Source organism: Erythrolamprus reginae, chromosome 3 (genome assembly GCF_031021105.1).
Source record: "Erythrolamprus reginae isolate rEryReg1 chromosome 3, rEryReg1.hap1, whole genome shotgun sequence".
In the NCBI taxonomy this organism is placed as follows: domain Eukaryota; kingdom Metazoa; phylum Chordata; class Lepidosauria; order Squamata; family Dipsadidae; genus Erythrolamprus; species Erythrolamprus reginae.
The window spans coordinates 16,701,230-16,708,763 of record NC_091952.1 but is presented as its reverse complement, the minus strand read 5'-3'; the positions used below and the strand labels follow the sequence as shown (position 1 = coordinate 16,708,763).

The window sequence follows — 7,534 nt, the reverse complement described above, 5'->3', positions numbered from 1 at the left end:
AGTCGCGGAGGGATGCCAAGAAGGCGGGCGGGAGCCTTGGAGGAAACGCCGGCAGCTTCTCGGGTAGGCCGTACGGGCAGTCCTCGACTTACAACGGCTTCGTTTGGTGGCCGTCCGAGGTTACAACGGTTTCACTGGGGGGGGGGGAAAGTGATTTGGAACCGTTTCTCACAGTTACGACCCGTGGCACCATCTCCACAGTCATAAGAACAGAAGAAGAGCCATGCTGAATGGGTCCAGCATTTTGTGTCACACAATGACCCCTAAATTTTCTAAAAAGTCACATACCGGACATAAGTATAACACTGTTGAACATTTTACTAGCAGGAGAAACTTCTGAAATTAATGAGCTATATATTTTATATATCTTTTCTTCCATTCATATATCCTTTCCTCTATTCTTCATTGACGTATTCTATTCTTACATCTTTTCTTCTATCCTTTCCCTGATAGTTACTACATGTTTTTATTCTCTTTAACTTTCAATTTGTATTGGACAAAATAAATAAATAAAATAAATAAATAAATAAATAAGTTATGTTGGAGTAAACTAAGTTATGCTGGAATAATTTCCCTTTTATGTCTTGTTGCTAGGGGACAAACACTTTATACTTCAGATTTTAAGTCTTATCTTGCAGATTGTGTAATTTATTTATTTATTTATTATTTAGATTTGTATGCCGCCCCTCTCTTGTCATCACTGCCACAGCATTTATGCCAGCATAATCTCATGCATCTCTTGTTTGTCCTTCTTCCTTGGATTGTAAAACATGTGATTGCCAAACTTCTAGAGTCTATATCATAAGAACATAAGAAGAACCATGCTGAATCGGGCCAAAGCCCATTGAGTCCAGCATTCTGTGTCACACAGTGGCCCACCCATTGTCCATGAGGATCTTGAGCAGAAAGATCCCCCAACAAATGGTACTCAAGGGAATCCTGCCTGCCTCAACCAACATAGAGGCGGCACGTGGACATCCGTTTCAATAACCACCAATACACTTGGCATCCATGAATCTGTCTAATCCTGCCTTGAAGCTATCCAGGCTGACAGCTGTCACGACCTCTTCTGGAAGTGAATTCCATAAACCAACAACCCTCTGGGGGAAGAAATATTTCCCTTGATTTGTCCTCGCTTTCTTACCTCTGAGCTTTAGGGAGTGTCCCCTCGTCCTGGTATTGTTTGATAGAGAAAAGAATTTTTCTCTATCCGCCTTTTCTATCCCATGCATGATTTTATACACTTCGATCAAGTCACCCCTTAAATGCCGTCTTTCAAGGCTAAAGAGTCCAAGGCGTTGCAACCTGGTTTGATAAGAGAGGGGCTCCATTTCCTTGATCATTCTTGCCCTTTTTTGCACCTTTTCCAGTGATTTCCAGTTCTATGATTTACATCCGGAGGCTTGATAAACATCTCCATGGTCATGTGATCAAAATCTTGACTGGCTCCTATTTATGACCATTATAGTATGGGGTGTGTGGGTGTCATGTGTCACTATCTTTTGCAAAGTTCAGACTTGAACGAAGCCAGATTCACTTAACAATGAACCATTACCGATTGCCCTTACAGGGAAAAAAAACATTACAGAAAAAACACTGCAGAAAAAACAATTGCCAACCTGCATTCCATTGAGGACCTGTACACTGCACAAGTCAAAAAGAGGGCTGTGAAAATATTTACTGATCCATCACATCCTGGACATAAACTGTTTCAATTCCTACTTTCAAAACATCACTACAGAGCACTGCACACCAAGACAACTACACACAAGAACAGTTTTTTCCGAACGCCATGACTCTACTAAACAAATAATTCCCTCAACACTGTTGAACTATTTACTAAGTCTGCACTACTATTACTACTAGGTTTTTTATCATTCCTATCACCCATTTCCTCCCACTTATGACTGTATGACTGTAACTTGTTGCTTGTATCCTTAAGATTTTTATTAATATTGTTTCCTGATTGCTTATTTGACCCCTATGACAATCGTTAAGTGTTGGACCTCATGATTCTTGACAAATGTATCTTTTCTTTTATGTACACTGAGAGCCTATGCACCAATGACAAATTCCTTGTGTGTCTAATCACACTTGGCCAAAAAAGAATTGTATTCTACTGCTATCGTTGTGCTGCACATGCAGCTTTGGTTCTCTTGCTTGCGCTTGCATGTGCCCCAGGGTGGTTTTGCTTCTGCGCATGCGAAAGAAGCAAAATCCTACGAGGAGACAGATTTCGATGGGGTTTTTTTGCTTCCGTGAATGTGCAGAAGCAAAAATACACTGAAGTGCATGCGTGGAAGAGAACTGAAGCTGCATGTGCAATGCACCATGCACCCCCAGTGCGCAGTCCTCTACTGTACTGGTAGCAACCCACTACTGAGCATTACTAGTTTAACAACTGCAGTGATTCGCTCAACAGATGTGGCGAGAAAAGTTGAAAAATGGGGCAAAGCTCACTTCACGGATTTCTCAGTTAGCGACATAAAATCCAGGCTCAGTTGTGGTCACAAGTTGAATAACAGAGTTGGAAGGGACCTTGGAGGTCTCCCAGTCCAGTGTTTCCCAACCTTGGCAACTTGAAGATATTTGGACTTCAACTCCCAGGATTCCCCAGCCAGCATTTGCTGGCTGGGGAATTCTGGGAGTTGAAGTCCAAATATCTTCAAGTTGCCAAGGTTGGGAAACACTGTTCTAGTCCAACCCTCTGCTTAGGCAGGAAACCATCAGACAGATGGTTATCCAACATCTGCTTAAAAACTTCCAGTGTTGGAACATTCACAACTTCTGGTGGCAGGCTGTTCCACTGATTAATTGTTCTAACTGTCAGGAGATTTTTCCTTAGTTCTAAGTTGTTTCTCTCCTTGTTCAGCTTCCACCCATTGCTTCTTGCTCTACCCTCAGGTGCTTTGGAGAATAGCCTCATTCCCTCTTCTTTGTGGCAACCCCTGAGATATTGGAACACTGCTATCAGGCCTCCCCTAGTTTTTCTTTTCATGTGTTAAACAAAACCCTACAGTTGTTAAGTGAATCATGCAGTCATTAAATGAATCTGACATTCCCTATTGCCTTTACCTGTTGGAGGCCAGCTGGGATTGGCAATGGCATTCCCAACTGGCCATACCAATGGCAATCCCAACTTAACTTTAGGATGCAGCAATCATTATAAATACATGCCAGTTACCAAATTTTGATCATATGACTATGAGGTTTTTATGATGGCCCTAAGTTTAAAGTCACTTTTTTCAGGTCCTTTGTAACTTTGGTTACTAAACAAATGATTGTAATTTGGGAACTATCTGTACTGACTTTTAAAAATTGCTTAAATGCCAGAACCATGTTGTCCGGAATTTTGACAGTTTGAAGTTTGACAGCATGGAGCAACATAACATATTGTGCCCATTATTTTTATGGTGCAATAGTTGGGCACACATGTTACCTGACAAAGATAGATTTAGGGTTGTTTTCAAGATACGATTCATGAGTGCCAAGGCAGCTGTTTTCTTCTTTATCCACCTACCTCAGCTCCATCTGGTTGAAACAATGAGTTTTAGGAAGTAATTCATGACCAGGGGATATGATTTATGATTTGTAGCAGCTGTGTTATTTTCATAAGAATATGCTCATAATATTACAGCTTGGCTTTTACTTTTAAATGAGGAAGTAAAAAAATCACTGGTTTTGGTTGAGTTCCTGTTTTTAATCCTACTCTCTTCAGACACCAGCTGTGATTTCATGGGGATTTCCAATGCCTACAACAGCTTTCAAAAGGAAGGGTTCTTATGACTACCTTGGAAAATATGTTTCAAGAAATAGACAATAAAAATGAATTGAAAGTGAATAAAAAATGAATCACCTGGCTCAAAAAAAAAATACACAGAAGGCAGCAGAAGTTCAAAGCAGCAGAAACTTTGAAAGACCAATTATCCAGATGTTGCAGGAAAGAGTTTTTTTAAAAATCTTTATTAGGGATAGTAAGGTGTAGGATCCTTTGATCGTGCCATCATTTATCACCTACTGTGGCATTTTTGAGCTAAAGAAAACTAAATTGTTCCTTTCTTACTTCTTGGGTAACAGTTTTCTTAAATAACAACAACAACAACAACAACAACAACAACAACAACAACATAGTTGGAAGGGACCTTGGAGGTCTTCTAGTCCAACCTCCTGCTTAGGCAGGAAACTCTACACCACTTCAGACAAATGGTTATCCAAGATCTTCTTAAAAACTTCCAGTGTTGGAGCATTCACAACTTCTGGAGGCAAGATGTTCCACTGATTAATTGTTCTAACTGTTAGAAATTTTCTTCTTAGCTCTAACTTACTTCTCTCCTTGTTTAGTTTCCACCCATTGCTTCCTGTTCTACTCTCAGGTGCTTTGGAGAATAGGTTCACTCCTTCTTCTTTGTGGCAACCCCTGAGATATTGGAACATTGCTATCATGTCTCCCCTGGTCCTTCTTTTCAATAAATGAGCCATGCCCAGTTCTTGCAACTTTTCTTCATAGGTTTTAGCCTCTAATCCCCTAATTGTCTTTGTCGTTCGTCTCTACATTTTTTCTAGAGTCTCCACATCCTTTTTGCATTGTGGCGACCAAAACTAAATTCAGTACTCCAAGTGTGGCGAAATACAGTATTGGTGAAATATTTCCATTGAATAGATTTGCATTTTTAACCCTGCTGTTCTGTTTAAGAAAAGTAACAAATCTTATGTTCCCGGGTCACCCTGACCCGGACCGAAAACTCTTCATTTGCAGTGCTTATGTTTGGTCTTTTTGAAAGCTTTTTTCACTTGGAAAGTAGTCTGAACATTTCTGCACACAATGATATGAAAATTGAAATGAAAAAAGTAAATCTTATTGGTTTATTTTGCGGATATAATGCACGCCCCCCTGTTTTTGTGAATTTTTTTTTCAATTTATGGATAGTTTTGCTTGCAAAATGCATTCTATTTTACTAAAGTTGGTATGGGATTGGTAGCTTGAACATTTCTGAACATAATGATATGAAAATTGAACTGGAAAAATTGATGCATATTGGTTTATTTTGTTGATGAAATGCACGCCCCCCCGTTTTTTTTAAATAGTCTTCACTTTATGGATAGTTTTGCTAGCAAAATACATTCTATTTTACTAAAGTTGGTGTGGGATTGGTAGCTTGAACATTTCTGAACATAATGATATGAAAATTGAACTGAAAAAATTGATGCATATTGGTTTATTTTGCACATAAAGTATGCCTCAATTATTTCAATTTATATAAACATTATGCTGTTAATTTCAAACTTACATACTTTTTTTTAGTAAAATGGATTTGTTTCATAAAATTAGTTCTCTGGCTACAATGTGGTTGATTTTCAAAAGGATATTCCAAATATTTCTAGACAAATATGTATAAACAGTGACAATAATGGCACACAGCAAGGCCGAGGGGGGGTGGCCCTTTTGTGGCAAAAATAAACCAATAAGAACCATTTTTTTCAGTTCATTTATATTTTTCTTATATTCAGAAATGTTCAATTTAGTATATCAAACCTTTTGGGGGAAAATTCCTTAGGGATTTGTAGCCTTAAAAAATAGAAATTGACACGAAATTAAAAAAGGATGGGGGGAGGGGCTTTTTGATCAAAATAAAAATATAAGTCTCAATTTTTCCAGTTCAATTTTCATATCATTATGTTCATAAATGTTCAAACTAGTTTTCCAGTTGAAAAAGTTTTCAAAAAGATCAAATTCAAGTACCTAAAAAAAATATTTTTGGTCCGGTCACATACGAACAGAAACAGATTCAAAGTTATGATTTTTTTTTGCCCAGAAAACAATTAGCCACCACCCCAAAAATATTTTTTGATGATCAGCATTGTTAAATTGACTAAATGAATGCCTAAGATTTTAAAGAATATTTCGGATTTGGAGCATAAAAAAATAAAAAGTGAAAATGGTTGCAAGCAGCCAAGGGGGGGGGGGCTTATTTCTGATGTTAAAAAACCAATAAGAATCATTTTTTTCAGTTCCTTTATATTTTTCTTATATTCAGAAATGTTCAAGCTACCAATCCCACACCAACTTTAGTAAAATAGAATGCATTTTGCAAGCAAAACTATCCATAAATTGAAAATTTTTTCACAAAAACGGGGGGGGCGTGCATTATATCCGCAAAATAAACCAATAAGATTTACTTTTTTCATTTCAATTTTCATATCATTGTGTGCAGAAATGTTCAGACTACTTTCCAAGTGAAAAAAGCTTTCAAAAAGACCAAACATAAGCACTGCAAATGAAGAGTTTTCGGTCCGGGTCAGGGTGACCCAGGAACATAAGATTTGTAACTTTTTTTGCCCAGCAAAAACTAAGCCCCCCACCCCCCCAAAAAAATTCTCATAGAGAGAACCCCTGAAATGATGAACCTACATGAAATTTCAAGTTTCAGATATGCAGGGAAAATTTTTTACAGGGACTCAAACTTGGCTTCGGGTCACATACGACCCGAACAGAACAGCAGTTAAAGAAACTGACAGAAAACAGGAACAAAAACCCCCCAGTGCTGGCTTTTGGAGATAATCAGTTCTTGTTTCTGTTGAATAAGCAGTATTCTCGTGACTTTGCTAAAGCAGCCAGTAATATAGTAATAGTCCTTAATTTAGAAACACCTAATATGCCAAGTGTTGAACGCAATATCTCTGCAGATCCTTGTAGGTGCTGATGAAGTGACTCTACAAGAGCTCTCCAGTCTTTGTGGCACAAAGCCCATCTCTCTCAGGTTCATAAGAGTTGATGAGAGCAGTAATTGATGAGAGCCTGAGGGTCCCATGGTTCTGCGCAATATGCTGCCAATTACCTAAATGACTGCCTTATTTAATGCTGTGACATTTTGCATAAAACAGGGATGTGTGCGCCCTCCACCAATTCTGTTTTTATTGGCATAAGCACTGTGGGCTGGTCCTTCACTGTTTCCAGGGCAACCCAGGTCTTGAGTTTGACACCCCTGGTACAGAATATATACCATAGTGTCTTTCTAATGTGTATACAGTGGTACCTCTACCTAAGAACGCCTCTACTTATGAACTTTTCTAGATAAGAACCGGGTGTACAAGATTTTTTTGCCTCTTCTTAAGAACAATTTTCCACTTACAAACCCGAGCCTCCAAAACTGTAACCCTAACTCATTAGGGCTGGGGGGAAAAGCTTTGAAAAAGCTACAGAGTATAAGGAGCACCCAAATTTTCAGCCTCTTTTGCGAGGGAAAGGTGCGTCTTATATTCTGAAAAATATGGTAATCGTCAACTTACATCTGATCACTTAGCAATTATCTGAACTTACACCGGAGGGATACAGTTCTGATGGCCGCTGCCCCTGCAATCATGTGACTGTATTTTGGGCACTCAGCAGCTGGCATCCCACAAACATCACAACAATCTACAACATTTATGCCAAAATTTTAAGGACTTGGGTTTTAAATTAGCTAGTTTTAAATTTAATTGGATTTAGGCTATTTTGTATTGTTTTTATACGTTCTAAGCCACCCCCAGTCCTCGG

At 38.6% G+C, this 7,534-nt stretch overlaps 1 protein-coding gene across 1 annotated transcript in view; it reads right to left on the bottom strand.

The window, feature by feature from the left end:
• The window catches only part of PRELID3B (PRELI domain containing 3B), a 137,309-nt gene that overhangs the window by 54,585 nt on the left and 75,190 nt on the right, over positions 1–7,534 (bottom strand). The gene's annotated exons all lie outside the window — the stretch shown is intronic.